Below are 18,419 nucleotides of genomic sequence, written 5' to 3' on the forward strand. Positions count from 1 at the left end.
AACGATTTCACCAGCCATCAAGTGGGGATGAGTATGGGAGTAAACTGAGCACCACCCAATTAAAAGGCTAAAAAGACTGCTCAAGAATTAGAGAAGGCTTTGTTCTATGTGGTTAAGCGATTGGGTAGCCGTACTATTCTTAAAGATGGGGAAATTTCATCTTAAACTTAGCCATCTACCTTAACCAATGCTCTAAAAAGCATTTGGTAATCACTTATAAAAGATAGTAGGCAATACTAACTTTTCTAGTAAAAAGAAGTAGAAATCAGTTTTTTGAACTTAAAATGTAAAAATCAATCACCCAACAAGCATTTCTGGAGGCCTAATAAGTTTCATATGTTGTCCCAGACTGGCTGGTGAAGAAGAAGTCAAACATAAGAATGGACATAATTGTAAACGTTAAAAAGTAAGAAAGATAGCATAAACTCTATGTAATTGGAGGTGGGGAAAAGAAGTCACCATTAAGCAGAATAACGGGGCACAAAAAGGCACACAAAGGTCTGTCTCCTCTGCCCCACCCCTACTTTGGACTTTTTTCCCCTTTTCTGATTTTCTCACACTTATCATCCAGGATCCTCCCTTTACAGCGACATTAATGTGTTATCCTCCCAGGAATATTGGCCTTTTAATTCCTTTTTTTAGCAGTGTAATAAAAATAATAAACATCATACTAAGAGCAGCTTAGATTTACAGAGCTCTTACCATGGGCCAGGAACTATGCTAAGGGATTCTCTCATGTCATCTCCACCCTCCACCGTCACACGGAACAGAGCAATTATCATCCTCCTTTTACAAATGAGGCGTCTGAGGCTTTGAGAGGTGTAATAACTTGTTACCCTTGAGTTTGTAGGTCTGAAGCCCGGATTCAAACTCAGGCAGGAGTCTCGCCCACATTGTTCCCTGCTAACGGCTCACTGAACAGGGATGAAGGGTATGGTGTGTGGCCCTGCTGTAGGGTGTGACGTTTGGGAAGAAAGGACAAACGTCTCTAGATGTTCTGCAGCGTGGAGGGCAGCTCCTTAGTAAAACTACACAGAAGGCCTACTTGGTGCTTAAGTAAAAGTTTCCTGGGGAAGTGAGTCTTGGTTTTCCCCTTTCTGAAGCATTTATGCCGTTCTTAGAATAAGCCTATTTCTCCTTGTGCAACTTCAGAAAAGCCATAAGTAAAAACTGAGGCTGTCCTGTCCTCTTTCCCCATTGTAACTGCGGGGCTTGCACACAGAAAAAAAAGAAAGTTCCAGGAATACTTAGAGATTACACATAGCAGGTGACGGTCATCATTTGCACCTGTCCTCAATTTACTGCAAAGAGGACCTCAGCTACTAAAGCCTTGTGATTTAGGGCTTTCTGGAAGTTTGGCTAAGTGTCAGTTTTTTAACTGTGGTATTATCCAATTACTGTAGTACAAAAAGAATAACTATTTTTCATCCCTTCCTTTTTTTAATATTGGATTTATGGAAAAGAATGTGACAACAGGGTCTTATTAGAACTTCAAATGTTCACGAAGTGACACATTAAAAGTGATAGCTAGGTCATTGAAGAGGAATATCTCTCCGAAGTTAGTTTATAAAAGGTTTGCCTTTTGTTTTTAAATACTTTGACGACATGCCTTTATATTATTGTTCTTCTTTTTTCAAATCCTTGCAAACTTAAATAGAAACAAAACAGACACAACTATCACAAAGACAAATTTCTCTTCTCAAAGATCAAGAAATACAAACAACTGCATATTGTTGGCAACATTAACTCAACCATACAACTTTGTACTGTTTCAGATTTCAAATCAGAAGTCTCAATAAAAATAAACCACATGGAACATTATACCCAGATTACACGCTACCGTGAGACCTGCATTTTTGTAAATGGAATATGTAAAAGCTGAGACTTGTCATACTGACACTGCTTCTCCTACCCAGAACACTCTGAGAGGGGCCACCTGAACACCGTCATTGTTGCTGAAAGGAAGACAAGTGGCGTGTTGCAAAGACTGTTGATTCAACCAAGAGTCATATGTCTGGAAAGGTGCTTCCTCCACGAACCCCCAATTCTTCTGCTAAAACCACACACTGGCTGTGCCTTGCAAACAAAATCAACTGTGCCCCTGTGGGATACAATTACCCCACCAGAAAGTTAGCCAGTCATTCAGAACTGGGATAAAGGCTAAAATAACACAACACAGGCTTAAGAAAATAATAGGGCCCATTATATCTAAGGCTCAGACCCAATAAAGCTATTATTAGTACTAGTATTCCTTTTTCATCAAAATGTTGTAGGCTTTTAAGTATTTTGAGGCTGGTTGACAATTAGCAGGATGTGATTGCTGCAGAAATTAAGTGGGATCCCAGGATCCCTTTCCAGAGGCTTTCTAGTGGTGGTTAGTCTTTCCTATAGAAAACATAAGTGGAGTCAGCCCAAAGATCTAAAGCAGCCAATCAGAGGAGAGCACAGGTTAGCATTTCCTTTTTTTCCCTTTTTTTTTTGTTTGTTTAAATGAATTCAGAAAGCTTGATATCTTTCACTCAAATTCCATGTTGTCAGGCCCCCTTTGAAAAACTCTGGGGTTCGTCAAACAAGAGTTTTATCTCCATTGACAAACAGGATGGCTAGGGTAAGGAAGAGACTTTGTGATCTATTTTGAACAGAAAACTAAGCTGCATTTTCCAGTAGTTTTTTTTGGAGAAATTCCACTTTGGTTTTATTTTTAGAAGAATAAAAAGAAACATATACAGGATGCTAAGAGATTTGTGTTTCTGCCATAGAATAATATCCTCTTTCTAGATCACTCTGATAGTAAAAGATGCAATCTTTTAAGAAGTTAAATGTTTCATATTAAACTTAGTTCTGTCCTTGGGAATTTTTGTTCCTTTCCAACACATCACACTTTTATAAATGCATGATTTTCAATTTGCACAAACACTATATTTTCCTGAAAATGGATTCATTTAACAAAAGTTTATTAAATGGCTATCATACACTGCTTTCGGAGCTGGACATACAGTGGAGAACACACCTTTAAAAATACCATATTCTAGGGGCTGGCCCGTGGCCGAGTGGAAGTTCAACCCGTTGAGGAGACTTATATATTTAAACTAATAAAGAAGGTATTTTCAGAGTGTTTTAAGTACCATGAAAAAATACAACAGGAGAATGGGAAAGAAACAATATTTTACCATGAATAATTCCTAAAAACATTTTGGTTGTCTTGATACAACTATGATTCAAATACTTTTACATATAAAATCATACTAAATGGTAAAAATAAGGACATTATTCCATGATTTAGAGAAGTTCATACAGAATTCAGAATCATACAACTTGTAAAAACTGTAGAGTGAGGGGCACGTTCTCCAGCTGTCAAAGTGGTCTGTGAGATCTCTGCAGAGGAATTCTCCAACTGCCAAGTCCCCGGACAACACTGGATCTCAGAGCCGCCACTATCATCACACCCCCAGGGAGAAGGGGAGACGAAAGTGCTCCGTGTTTTGGAAGTTCTCCAAGGATGAGTGCTAAGTGCTCGATGCCTCTCACCCGGGGACCTTCCTAGTGGGTTTCTGTACAGTGTGGTTGGCCTAGTGCTCAGCGACTAGTGAAGTGACCATGAGTTAACTTTTATTGTTTTTCAAATACGTACACATTTTGTCTAAGACCTAACAGTTATTTGTGAAGATATTACGAGGAAATAATGTTTTCATTTTAACACCTTTAGAATTTAAAGAGTTACCAAATGGTAAAAGCAGAAAAGCTAAAAGCAATGAATGGGTAGTTTCACCCTCTCTCCCTCTTTAGTGGAAAAACAGTTTAACGTTTTTCACAGATAATTAAATTGCTCCAAGTAGAAGGAATAATTTTTAAGTTCTTTTTCGAACAGTAGTTATTTTGTTAATGAGAGATGCCATAAGATTAGAGCTGTGCGCTTTACCGAAGCTGAATGTCTAACTCTGACAGTAGATCCTTGTAGGTAATAAATATGGTGAGTACGCATGTAAAATGTTCCATTTTCCTGGCTGGCTCCACATGCCTGGTGATTTTCCATGCTGCCAGGGATCAAGAGTGATGCAGCAAAGCTGTAGTTATGCCGCTGGGTAATTTAAGAAGCCACATCAAAGAGCATTCCAAAAAGTTCAGTTTAACAAGTAAGACTTTCAGCTTACGTCTGCAGTGGGCGTGAGACTTCACTGAAGGTTCGCTCACACCTCACTGCGTGGACCCACACCTACCCAGCGATGTTTTGGGTGTTGGTGTTCCTATTCAAACATTAGATGAGTAAGCTAAAGAATTTAAATTCAATTGCATGTGTCCTCATATTCAGGTTAAAAACTGCATTTTGAAAGGTCTAACTGGTTAATGGGACGTATTATGGGAGCCCAGACCACCCTCAACCCCAACTGCAACTGCTTCTTTTATTGGAGGGAGAAAGCATTGAGGTAACGAGCTGAATTATGCCTCCTAAGGAAACTCAGTGATTTTCTTTGCTTCCATTTTTGAACAAGCAAATGCTTAGATGTGACTGGAAACCATTAAGAAAGAGAGATGTTTTTCCATCAGAACACAAAGAAAGTTCCTGAAAGGGTTTTTATTTTATCTTCAAGATTTGATGTTCATATCACTAAAATAACTTTTGGTCAATGGTTGCATACAGATTTGAAAGATCTGTAACATCTGTCAAAAACAAGGTAACAAGGGGCTGGCCCCGTGGCCGAGTGGTTAAGCTCATGCGCTCCGCTGCAAGTGGCCCGGTGTTTCATCAGTTCTAATCCTGGGTGCGGACATGGCACTACTCATCAAGCCACGCTGAGGCAGCGTCCCACATACCACAACTAGAAGGACCCACAATGAAGAATATACAACTATGTACCGAGGGGCTTTGGGGAGAAAAAGGAAAAAAAATAAATCTTTTAAAAAAAAAACAAGGTAACAAAAAATTAACATGAAATTGTTAGATGTTCTTTTCAGGGAATGTGAGGAAAGGTACAAAGTTTTTAAGAAATGAAAAGCTACCTGGAATCTTTTAGGGAATTAATAAGAATGTAGCTCTATTGTGAATTTTTTTTTAGCAACAAAAGAAAAAGTAGAATGGTAACAAATAGTATTAATTTTTTCTGTCTGTGGAAGTTAATACCCTCAAAGTACTTATATTTCATATTTCTCAATGAAGTATATTCATATTTCAAAAAAACAAACAGCCCAAGGCACACATAGTGACAATGAACTATATCACCCAAAGAAAAACACCGACAAAGCTAGTCTGAAAACTCTATTCAGAGTGATGGGAGTAGGAACTGGATTCACCAAGGGGATAGAAAATAAATGACTCGGGTGTTTCTTTTGTTATTTAGTATTGTGTTTCCTCAGGGTGAAATAAAACAAGAAATAAATCATTTCAGGAATATAGACTGAAGAATAGTTTTTCAATAGATGTGCAAAATGCTGAATACGATAGCGACTCATTTGAGGCCCGGTCGCGGGAAGCGGTTATTCTGCGGCACATTGGAAGAAGCTGTCCACTCTGGAGTTTAGAAGGACAGGCTGATAGCTGAGATAGAAGATAGTCACCTAGTTCTCGGCCTTTCCTTTTGTTCTTTTTTAAAATAGTGACTTGAAAACAACCCCCAACACTTGTCTCCAAGATTAAATTTCTATAACATAAAATTTAGTGCCAAAAAGAGTCTGAGAAATATCTTTAAAAAAATAGAAATTTTTATTCTTTAGGAGAAAAAAAATAGTGTGCAAGCAACTGAAGACTACTTGATGAAACTTATGAATGTACTTTTAAAAATTATCGGTGCTAAGTCTCCAAATCTAAGCAAGTAAGGAAATGTTTGCCTGTTTTCTGGTAAATGGGCTAAAAAATGTTGCAAGGGCTTTCTAAGAGACTAGGGAAGTAATGAGCTTTCTTGATTTAAAAATCAATACACCTCCTGAACAGCCAAATGCATTAACTGACACCCTTTCAAAACCGTTCTGTCAAAGCTAAGTTTGAAAGGCTGTTCAGTAACTAATCAGATACATCCTGATGCTGAGGCAAAACAGGTCTGTGACACGAATTAAAAAGGTACGAGATGAAAAGAAAACCCCATCAGGCAGGACGAAGAGCAAAATTGAACACCTGGGCCTGTTTGAATGTTTTTTTCATTCTGCAAAGCAAAGTGGAAATGAAGTGTCTTTTCCCCAAATGGAGGACAGCACATTTCTTACTCTTGCTCTAAGAAGAAACCTGACAGTGAAGGCCCAACGAAGCCTGATGCAGGGCCACAAGTGTGCAGGGCTCCAATCCTAAGCATTTTGGGCTCTTACTCCCCGTAACACACTCTTGTTATACATGGTAAAATGTCTGAGATCATCTACATTTTCAAACTGGGTTTCTTTTTGGTGAGGATGATTGGCCCTGAGCTAACATCTGTTGCCAATTCTCCTCTTTTTACTTGAGGAAGATTGTCACTGAGCTAACATCTGTGCCAGTCTTCCTCTATTTGGTATGTGGGAGGCCACCAAAGCATGGCTGGATGAGCGGTGTGTAGGTCCCCACCTGGGATCTGAACCCGTGAACCCCAGGCCACCAAAGTGGAGCATGTGGACTTAACCACTATGCCACCAGGCTGGCCTCTTCAAACTGGTTTTTTAATTGTTTTAGTTTGAGCCCCAGAAATTTCCCTCCACCCTATCCCCAAACAGAATCCTAACTGGAAATTTAATATAATAAAACACTGAAAACAGTTCTGATTAAAGCACGTAGGTCAGGCCCCATACCCACCAGCCTGATTTTAGTCCTACTTCCTCATGTGAAAATGAGGAAAGGTTTGGAGAGTTCTAGTAACTTGCTTGAGCCTCTTCAGTTAAGACTAGAACCCAGATTCCTGCTATTGTTGCCAGATTTGCAAACAAAAATCATTTTTTTTTTAAGTATAAATATGTGCTAAACCCTGCATAGGATATTCTTATACTAAAAATGACTTGTTGTTTATCAGAAATGCAACTTTAACTGGGCGTCTTGCATGTTATCTGTCTCCCCTTTCCTGATTCCCAGCAGGTTATACCAATGTGGGTTCTCCAGCCCTCCTGCTCCTTGCAGGCTTACCTTGTCACACTTAGCATTTTAGGATTTTGATAAGGAAAGTGGTCCCTGAGGGGCTTTGTGGACAGGTGATATCAAAAATATTTTATGTCATATATTCATCTTGCTATTGCCTTTTTGTATGGATGGATATGTGTATACTCTTCTCAGCAAAAAACATTTTTGGTTCAACTCCGTGTTTATAGTATACAAAATATACCAGACTGGTAAAGCAAAGTAAAGAGCTTTCGTAAAGCGCCTTACTCTGCTGGCTGCAGTGATAACTGCTGTATTGAATAAGGCTCTGTTAATGGTGCAGCTTGACATTTAACATTTATCCATTTGATTTACAATTATTTTTACATGATTGCAAGAAGGCTATAGTTCAAACCAAAAGTAGTTTAAACTGAAATGTTTTCCTTTTCTTTTGAATTTGTAAGGAAATGTAGTCACTTGGCAAAACTATTTTATTCATCAAATTTATTTCAAATATACGCAAAGCCCTTTCTGTTCCTATGTGTTCTGAATAAAGCGACACCTATATGAGGAAAATGAATATAGCAAATGAAATCATCAAGTTAAAAATGTAACCAGTTTGCTTATATTTGGGCCATAAATATGGCATCAAGATTTCCTGATCAAGCAATGGAGAAAAACCTACATGAACCACAGTGCCAGTTGTTGTGAACCACAAAATCCCTCAGGAACATTCCAGAAAAGTTTTAATGTTTTGAAGCAAAAATCATTTTTATTTATAATCCATCTACTCCCTTTGAAGATTTTCAGAAACGTTTCTGAATTATTCTGTTTTCCATTCTGAAATTCAGCCTATCAGGGTGCTTGGCATGTCAAAGTCTTCACAACAATCATTTGATGGTTGTTTTCACCCTTCTGTCTCCCAACCTCTAACACTTTTACTGAAATCAGACAAACACCCATAACTAACAACACCAGAAGTTGATATGTCACTTTATTTAAAAGATTTCATATAATTAGTCAGGGATCACCAAATTTCTGCCTCACAACAGAACAATATCACAATAACGATTGCTGGCAGTTCTCAAACCACTGCAGTCCGATTGGCCTCCCAACGCCGAGGTTAAAAGCCGGCCTCTGGAAATCAATCATGCTCCAGGCAGAGAAGAATATTTCAGTGATATGAAAGCTGAAATGGAGACTATAATCTTTTGTGATTACCCTTGAGGGCGAAGCAAACGCAAAAGGGAAAGTCTATGAATTGCTGATAATTTCCTGTGATGACTGATTCCCAGGAAATTCTGATATTACTTTTGCTCTGTAACAAAATGATGGTTCCCCAGAAGTGGAGCTTCAAAGACCTCCACATCTGGGTGTCACAATGCTTCTTCAGAAGCTACTCACCCTTTAAAGGGGCCAGGCTTGCCAGGCAGCAGCTCTTTCTCTGAAGACAATGGAGGGTCTGATTGCATAAGGAGTGATGAGCTATTTGATACAGGCTGTCTTTCTAGAAAGTTCTTTTATGAAGGAAGGGATTTAAAATGTATCTGTTTTAAACCTTTTATTCCCCTCACAGAAGTCTAAAGATTGACCCATTTCTCTGCTGTTTCTAATGACTATGGAGTTATGAAATCTTGGCTTGTATAATTTTTAAAGTTTTATTTAGGCTATTTGTTTTCTGAGAAAAAATAATTTTCATATGTATGTGCATACCCTTAAGGTCTATATACTATTTGGGGATAGAATGTAAAATCACTAATCTTTTTTGAATAATTATCAAACTTACAGTTAGATGTCACTGCTCAGGGTGCAGGTTAAGTGGGCCTTTTCATATGATTAGCAATTCAAATTTAAAAAAAAAGGGGTGAGGGGGAGGCAGGGTAAAGGGAGATCTGTAAAAGTCAAAAGGGCAAAGAATTTTTAGAATAAATATGCATTATCAATACATGAAGGATAATTCAATGTATTGGCTACTGTGACTGAGTTGAAAATATTTTTTAAAATTTCTATTTTAACTAATGTCAGTTTGGTTAATGAATAATGCCAGAATGAAGTTCTATGTTTGAAAGTCAACAGTATTTCAAAAATATAACAGAAAACATTGTCATGTCTTAGGAGTCAATGGCAATGTGTCAAAGGTACACAGCTCTCAGGTTCAAAATACCTTTATACGTAGCCTTTAAAGTCCAAATATCATTGAAGGTAAACAGGGAAAAATGGAATCCAACCAAACTGGTTGTAGTTATTCCCAACCTCCACTCAGTAGACTTTCTCCCCAGCCCTGCTCCAAATTCAGCTGCAGCCTCTCTCCATTGCTTTCAGGCAGTCAAGTGATTCTGATTTTTAAGGATGTCCTACTATTATCTGAGTCAGCCAACATAAATTGAGTGCCTGCTTACTACCAGACATGACTACTTTCAACTGAGTGTAAATTTCTGAAACTCAAGATCCAGGTCTTAGCCATACGTATATCCTTATCGTTTACCTTAATTAGGATTGCTCTAATGCACAAAGCCAGGCCCAATGATAAACAAAACTTGGTTTATTTAAGGTAATTGATTAGGAAGAAGAGATCAAAGGGAGAGGAATACTAATAAAAGTATTAATAATTATAAGACTAGAGCTTTGCTGTTTTAAGAGTCCTTTCATAAACATTCTCTCATTTGATATTCATTGGTATTTTAAATTATTAAAAATAGTATGGCGATATGTTATATAGTTACGATTTTCTCACAGATTCTCACTAAATTCCAAAAATTTCTAAATATTCAGCCATATCCTCAAGTCTCCATAAACATAATCATCTCAGATTGTCATGGTGTAATGCTATGGACCAGGAAGGTATTATCACCCGTAGTTTTAAAGTGGGAAAAAGTGAAGCTAAGATGAGAAAAATGACTTTCTTAAGAGTCCAGATATGGCTCTGCTGACTCCTAATCCAGTGCTCTTTCCTTATGCAACGAAGTAGATCGCTCTCCTCGCTTCTCCCCTCCACTCTGGCTCCTGCTTTCCCAGGCGGCATGAAGCAGAGTCAAGGCTAGATGGGACTGTTAGAGGCTTACTTTGGAACAAGTCAAGCAGAGCTACTTCTCTGAGATCAGAGAGAGCGCTCCACGAGGCTTTTGGGAGGAGCTGGGGTACAACTGTAAATAAATGAATGCCCCCACCTCCTTCAGAAGGGGGATACTTAAAAAGTTGACACTTAAGTATATCCCATGTGATAGTGGCTATTAGTAATCATTTTAGCATCTAATAGCTTCAGCTCATTTTGAGAAATGGAGATTTTGTGAGTTTGATTATATTATTACGATAATGAGCCATCTTACATATTATGGAAGTTTGGTGTCTACATAAGGAAAGTAAAGAAATTAGACCCAGACACATGTCTTTAATTATTGGAGACTTTCTGTATACCTCTGATTATTTGTAAATCATAACCTGTGAAAGAGATCAGATATATTTTCTACTATACCACTCAGATCTTTACTTGGCTCTGGGAACTTCACAATAAGAGAAAGCAAGTAAGAGACTGACAAGATAATTCTATCTTCTACATAGAACATACTGCAAAGGAGAGTTTTTTAACCTGACTTTAGGAGCCACAAGGATTTATTGGATACTTAAAAAAATATGTCCCACGTGAATAACCTGTGAGAAATCCACACATTTAAATTCAAGATATGGCAGGTGGAGACAGCTCTTGCTTGTCTGATATTTAACTTTTTTCCATTTCAGTGTCAGAGCTGTCTATTGGAAGAAAGGAGAAGACTAGGTTATATTCTTCAACCTTGTGCTTTGCAAAAAGGGTACAGCAATGACACATGTAGCCAATTTCATATGTGGGTGTGTTAAAAGAATTACTTGTAAAATGTCTTTAAAATATACTATAGACCTCTGATACTAGAATTCCATGAAAATAAGGTATTGTTCATATACTTTATGTGTTTTTTATCTATTTCAAGCATCAGAATATAAAAAGGAAGGTAAGAAAACCTAAATTGACAGCTAAATCTGTGAAAAAAGTATTTTTCCAAGATTCCTGCTGAGCTGCGCAAAGATGTTGAAAGTTCACAGATTGCTCAATAGCACTCCCATTCATCGTTCGCACCCTCGACAGCAACTATAAAAGTAGAGAGACTGGAATATTCCAAAACATGTTCTTCCCTCCCCAAAAGAGATTTGAGACCTAATTCTGAATACAAGAATCTAGGAGGAAGTAAAAAAAAACAACGGTCTGTGCTGCTGGATAGGTTCCCAAGTTTTTGATAAAATGTTACAGGGAACTCCACCATCAATTAATATTTATAGAGCAACCAATTTAGAAATACCTTTTCTGGGCTGGGGGGAATGTTCTGTACCATAATATTTTCTACTTTTTTAAATTTATTAAGCTCTCCCACTTTATCACAGGCAGATACAGTCTTGGTCACTGAGAGAAGCAAAGAACAAGGTTGTTGCTGGTTCCTTCTTCTTTTAATTAACCGGAGATTTGTTAAGAATAAGATAAATTTGTTTAAGAAGTGACAGGGACACTTTTTCCAAGTTGACTCTACTCTTAAAAAATGCTGACCTGGGACAGCGCCAAGACTGAAGACCTATCTTGCCAGAAAATTTGATGTGCCCTCCAAGTACACATAATCCTTGAAATTCTAGCACTGAAAATGAGGTCCCAGAGCCATGTGAGGTTGAGACCAGGATAATGAAAGGGACAAGCAAGAGGACATAGCATGATGGGACTTCAATGCCTCTTTTTACAGGCTCCTGAAACCTTGTGTTCTCTTATCCCATAAGGGCCCATCAAGTCTTAATCTGATGTTTCTTGGCAGCTTTTATCAACTGAATTACTATTCACTATGAGCAGAATCCTCTATCATGTTATGGTGAATTATACAAGAGGCGGAAGTAATTTCTATCAGACAGTGAGGAGCTTCTGTCTTTTTCACTATAACCCCTCCTTAGCACACTGACTGGCACATGTAGACGTTCAGAAAGTGGTTGTGAATAAATGCCTTTTCCTAGACACCCTGAACAAAGTTTCATTAGGGAGAGTGAACACATATGACCACACATTATATCAATGTGCATGTATACATATATATATATATATATCATACAAATAATATCTACATCTTTTAAAGGGGTTTCAAGAGTGAGTAGAGAAAAGGGGAGATTTGAACACAAAGTCTTTAGCAGATACATCTTAAGACTTTAGAATGAGGCAAGGGACATGAGTTAAATTTGAAAAGGACATGTTTGTAGTTTGAAGAGGAGATGGAGACAATAGTCACTATGTAATTTTTTCCTCCCAGTGGTCATGTTAACATAATTTTTCTCTGTGTCATATTTAACAGAGATGTAAAAACTTCTAGGCAGGAAGCTATGCTTAAATATTTGTACAGAATCTTCTTTAGTTTTGAACCACATTTCAAAGATTTCCTATAACCACTTTTTCTAATGATCTAAGGAATGTTCTGTTGACTTATCTAAGTCTGACAGAAGGCCATCCTCCTCTTCCTCTTCGAGTAAATTTGAGTAACCATGGAAAATTTCAATTTGGCATATTTCAGTACTATACATTTCTCTAGAACAACAAAACAATATGACGTATCAATATATTTTAAGCATATCACACAAATAAAAATTCAACAATTTTCTCTTTTTTATTTGACTGGGATAAATGTGTCATTTCAAGTAGCTGGACATACTAGTATCCTAGGAAATATGGAATGTATAATTTTTTTTTTTAAGGAAGATTAGCCCTGAGCTAACTGCTGCCAATCCTCCTCTTTTTGCTGAGGAAGACTGGCCCTGAGCTAACATCCGTGCCCATCTTCCTCCTCTTTATATATGGGATGACTACCACAGCATGGTTTTTGCTGCCAAGCGTTGCCACATCCACACCCGAGATCTGAACTGGTGATCCCCTGGCCAACGAGAAGAGGAATGTGTGAATTTAACTGCTGCGCCACTGAGCCAGCCCCTGGAATGTATAATTTTTTAATGACAGCAAAGCTTTACTAGAGAAAAAAGAAGACTCAAATGGCAAAAATTCACATTTGAGTTGCATTGGAAGAGGTAAAGTGTTTTATTTAAATCAAAGAAAAATTCAAATAAAGGAAAAGTATGTATCCAAATATTTAAATAAAGACTTCATTAAAGAGGTAAAGGTATTAAAGGCAGGAAAAAACTGAAATATTCTAGCTTCCTTCCTTCAGATTTCCTTAAAATAGCACCTCATGAGAAATATGCCATGAATTAACAGCAAAATAAACATGATTTTGATTCCTAATTTCTTTATTTTGGACCTCCTTGATAAATGCATTATTTCTACTACAAGAAATATTCATTGATATTGCCAAATTATGCATGGCCCAGAATCTCAAAGAGCAGAGAATCATAAAATAAATGGTAAATATATAGATCATTTCACATTTCGTCTGGATGACTCAAAGAATCATGCAGGGATTTGGGACTTCATATTTTAGAAATAATCTTTATTCCATTCCACATATTTGTTCAAGTGTCAGGAAAAAAATAATTTCAAGGTAAGCAGTAAAAATCAGATTATTTTCCATGAAAATAAGATCTTTAAGCCTCTTGCCATAAAGCAGCAGTGACTTCCATTGTACTTATGCTTTCCTGGAGCAGCTGCAAAAAATGGCAGGACTCATAAAGACATTTGGAATAAATAAGCATGGAAAACACCTGTCAATCAGCAAAGAAACCAACAGGTGACTGTGTTCTTAAGGCAGCTCTTGGTTGGAACTTTAGCTCTGGAGAGGCACACAAATACATCTGTGCATGTACCCAAACTGTGGCTGTTAGACAGAAACCCGACCTATTTATCATCACATACAACATACAGGTGCTTATGTGTCTTAGTCAACTCAGGCAGCTATAACAAAATGCCATAGACTGGGCGGCTTAAACAACAGAACTTTATTTTATCAAAGTCCTGGAGGCCAGGAGTTTGAGATCAGGGTGCCAGCATGGTCAGGGTCTGGTGAGAGCTCTTCCTGGCTTGCTAGTGGCTCCCTTCTCACCCTGTCTTCACATGGTGGAGAGAAGGAAAGCTCCCCAGGGTCTCTTCTTATAAAGGTACCAATCTCATTATTAGGGCCCCACCCTCATGACCTCATTTAACCCTAATTACCTCTCAAAGGCCCCATCTCTAAATACCATCACACCGGTATCAGGGCTTCAATACCTGAATGTGGGGAGGAGGACACAGACATTCAGTCCATAACAGTATACGTGTGGATATGTCTTCTAATTGAACTTATTTTATCATATTAAGTTGATACTAACCATCATGATAAGTATGCAATTTATTTCAATTCTGAACAATTGTCAATTTCTGAAGAAGTCTCTTCTTAAGAAGAATTAAACACCAAGTATTATTTGGGTTGAACAAAGATAAAAATTGGAGAAACAATTGTGTATATTTTGGCAGCTACCAAAACATGTACAATAATTAAAGGATGATCATGGAGCATTTGACAAATTTAAATAAAGTGAATAACAAAATAATGAAAATAGCTCTACTGGGATACAAAAATATTCACTCTTTTTGTCCTTTCTTGAACACTATAAAGTTCAGTAACTATTTCCACTTTGCCTATGGTTTTTATTATCTTGTCTTTTCTAATCTATTTATTCTATTTCCTCTATGTTTCTTGGGCAGTAGGGTAATTTTGTTTTATTTATTTTGTTTATCCTCTTCTCCAAACCCAGTACTCTTTAGCGCATATATTATGTTTTCAATAAAATTCAGTAACTAGTGACTTTGTCTTTTAACTAAATCTTCTTAAGACTAGAGCCGAGGACAAGGAATGTAGCAGACACTTGCAAAGTTTCCACACTGCCCACCCAGAGAAAGACGGAACTATAGAGGAAAGCTTATAACTAATTATTACCTTTAGATTAAAAAAGGATGATGGTTTTTTGGAAAATAAATATAAAAGTAAACACCCGGGCTCATCACCTCGTACACAGAAGGGGCTCAGAAATGTTGATATTCCCTTGGTGGGAGAGAGGAGCCTGAACATTGCAAACCAAGGAACTGGAGCCCTTTCCTCTGTCTCTTTTCCCTTCCTCCCTTCCTTCCTTCAAAAAAGTTTTATTAAGCACCTGTGCCAGACACCAAGCATACAAAGATGAACAATATATAGCCTCTGTCCTCAAGGGTCTGACATTCTAATGAAGACCGATAATCCAGTAATTAGACTGTGGTGTGACAACTGCTATAATGGAGGTAATCTTGGAGCACTTTGGAAATATAGAGGACAGCCTCTTAATTCAGACTTGAAGAGTCACAGAAGACTTCCTGTGAAGGAGATGACATGTATGTTGAGCCCTGAATGACAAATAGTTGAAGGTGGGGAAGTGAGCATTAGTGGGTAGCCAGTCAGAGAAGCCTATTAAGCGTTAGATATAAAGATTGAGATCTTTAAAAATTTATGTTTTGGTTTGCACAGTCTTTCACCTGCAAGTGGCTCAGAACAGCCCCTCTGTAAAGTACAACTGCTAAAGTACAGAGTTAACATCATCGTTCTCCAGACACGCATCCTTGACAAAGAGCTCACCGTAAATTATCAGGATCCAAACTCCATCTTCTTTAGCATGTCTCTCCATAACTCTGCTTGTACTGTATCTCAAATTATTTGCTTATTCTTCACATGTAAACATGGAGAGAGATTTTGTCACTTGTGGAGTATAAGGCAAGACAGCCACTAAATGAATGCTGTGAGGCCTGTCTCTTCCTTGCATCAATTTGGTATAGAACAGGCACCTATTCTATTTTGGAATAAGACAGAATCCCATTTCACTCTTGCTATGTTTTTGACATAACGTTATCATAGTCCACTATAAAAACAAGAGGAAACTATTAATTTATATATGTGTTTTTAAATCCACTTAAAGAAAATAGCAAAACTTCGAACTTCGGAAACTTTCAGCTATGGTCTCCATGTATAGTGCTATCATTCTTCTCATAACAATTATGAGTTGAAATATTTCTTATATTTACTAATAACATCCCTGGTTAAAAATAAAAAGTGATTATAGGGGCTGGCCTGGTGGTGTAGTGGTTGGGTTTGCGTGCTCTGCTTTGGCAGCCCAGGTTAGTGGGTTCAGATCCTGTGTGTGGACCTACACACCACTCACCAAGTCATGCTCTGGTGGCATCTCACACACAAAATAGAGAAAGATTGGCACAGATGTTGGCTCAGGGACAATCTTCCTCAAGCAAAAAAAGAGGAATATTGGCAACAGATGTTAGCTCGTGGCCAATCTTCCTCACCAAAAAAAAAAAAAAAGTGATTACAGTAGCATTCACCTTGGTTTTCAAAGAACAAGAGGGCTACTGAGTAGAATATACTTTTAAAATTTGCTAACAAGAATTATAACTGTTTTTACAATATATTCTGCTTCATAAATATTGTTTGTAGAGGCCTATTTTACACATTCAAAAAATCCTTTCCTCTTTCTAGTTAATGATTCTGCTGAAAATTGTCTACCATGCTTCCAGAAAAAAGCACAAAAGATTTCTGATTGAGCTTTGTTCACACTAAATGAGGTGGGAGGTGACGTGGACCAAAAGAGACAAGGACACAGATGAGCCAGAACATCAGCTTCGAAGTCAGAAGATTCTAATTCAAGTCTCAGTTCTTTTACTCTCTTTCTTCCTCTAGACAATAGGAATAATAATTATGGTCTACTAAAATGTTCAAGGTCTGAGTCCTTTGAAGGACGTAAAACATCACAAATATACAATCATATAGTGTAATTATTATTAGTGATAAAAAAATGTTTTCGCAGGAAAATGTGAACAACGACCTTTTTGAAATCGCCCTAGGAAATCCATTGGGTGAGTTGGACACTTGAATGGCAAAGCCTAAGGGAAAAGAATTAGAGCAATTATAACTGCAACTCAGTGAAAAACCATAGGTAACCCCAGGATCCTACAAACTCGTTTGTTTACAAGATAAATGAATTCATCTTGAAAGTGTTAGAAGTTCAAAGTTTTGCTATTTTCTTTAAGTGGATTTAAAAATATATATATAAATAAAGTAATGGTTTCCTCTTGTTTTTATATTGGACTATGATAATGTTACATCAGAAACATAGCACAAATGAAATGGGATTCCAATGAAATGAAATGTCATATTCCAAAACAGAAGAGGTGCCTGTTTTGGTTTACATAGACTTTTACCTGTAAATTTATAGATGAAAGAGGAGCCCACTTGCAATGACTTTAATTTTTAACACATTACCAGAAAGGCTCTCTGTCCAATAAGTGCCTTGGCAATAACAGAGAGAGAGTAAATGATTATTTTTTAATGTAGTTCTTTGCTATATTCTTCACCTTAACCAAAAAGTGTTTTCATTTGAAAATTACAAGTTTATTTTCTTCCAAGAAGGAAAAAAAATGAAGTTCATTATTAGAATTATTCTTTGGGTTTTCTCAAATATGTCATAACGTTAACTGCTATGTATAATAAACAAAAAGGTAAGTTAGTATGTCTGTCAGCTCAACACAACATTAATAAGCCATTATGAAATCATATTTTTATCTTAAAAAACCCTTATAAAAATAATCTTTCTTTTTTTGTTTTACAGCCTTTAAGAACAGAGAGGTATATGTAGGATAGTTTGATAATTGAAAAAAGTAACTTAGAGACTAGTGCTAATCAGGTGGTGCAGTTGTGAAAAGACAAGTGTGATCGGGTTCCTATTAGGTCTGTATACTTCTAGAAGGGGGCAGGAAGGATGCATACCAGGTGCTGAGGACACTTTCCTCTTGCAAAGGGAATAGGCACGATGCAGGGGAAGGGAACGGTGACTTTCACATTTTGCTTTGAATGTTAACGTTTTATTTGAATCTTTGAAATAAGTATCTATGTATTACTGGTGTTAAAAGAAAATACAGAGAGGTGAACCACAGTAGGAGCCATTTATGCCTACCCACATCATCAATGCTACTTCCCGACTGTGCCTAGACTTCTGCAGTGGCTACAAACGCTGTCTTCCGAATGCACATTAATCAAAATACAAATATCCAGTAAATGTTTTATGGAGTATGTCTTAATTCGATTATGTTTGAAATGTATCACCCGTGTTTCAATAGAGGATACTATAGACTTGAGTTCAAGCTCCCGGATGTGGCACAATGCGGTGCTTTGGGGCGGTCACTGCTGATGGATTCATGTGACCAGGACAGGTGTGATTTATCTTACTGAGCTGCTCCACTGCACTAGAAAGGATGCTCACCTTTTGAGACCTTTTTTTTTTTTTCAGCTATCTGACTTGTCTCTGAAAAACCCAAAGAAGACAAAAACACTCGATTGTTTACTCACTAAGACCAGTGCTCTTTAAAAAGTTGCCTGATCCC

At 37.4% G+C, this 18,419-nt stretch overlaps 1 protein-coding gene across 30 annotated transcripts in view; it reads right to left on the minus strand.

Annotated features, from left to right (window-relative positions):
* ZNF385B (zinc finger protein 385B) overlaps positions 1–18,419 on the minus strand; it is a 385,687-nt gene that overhangs the window by 62,230 nt on the left and 305,038 nt on the right. The window lies entirely within an intron of this gene.

The sequence above is a fragment of the Equus przewalskii genome, chromosome 17 (genome assembly GCF_037783145.1).
Source record: "Equus przewalskii isolate Varuska chromosome 17, EquPr2, whole genome shotgun sequence".
NCBI classification, from domain to species: domain Eukaryota; kingdom Metazoa; phylum Chordata; class Mammalia; order Perissodactyla; family Equidae; genus Equus; species Equus przewalskii.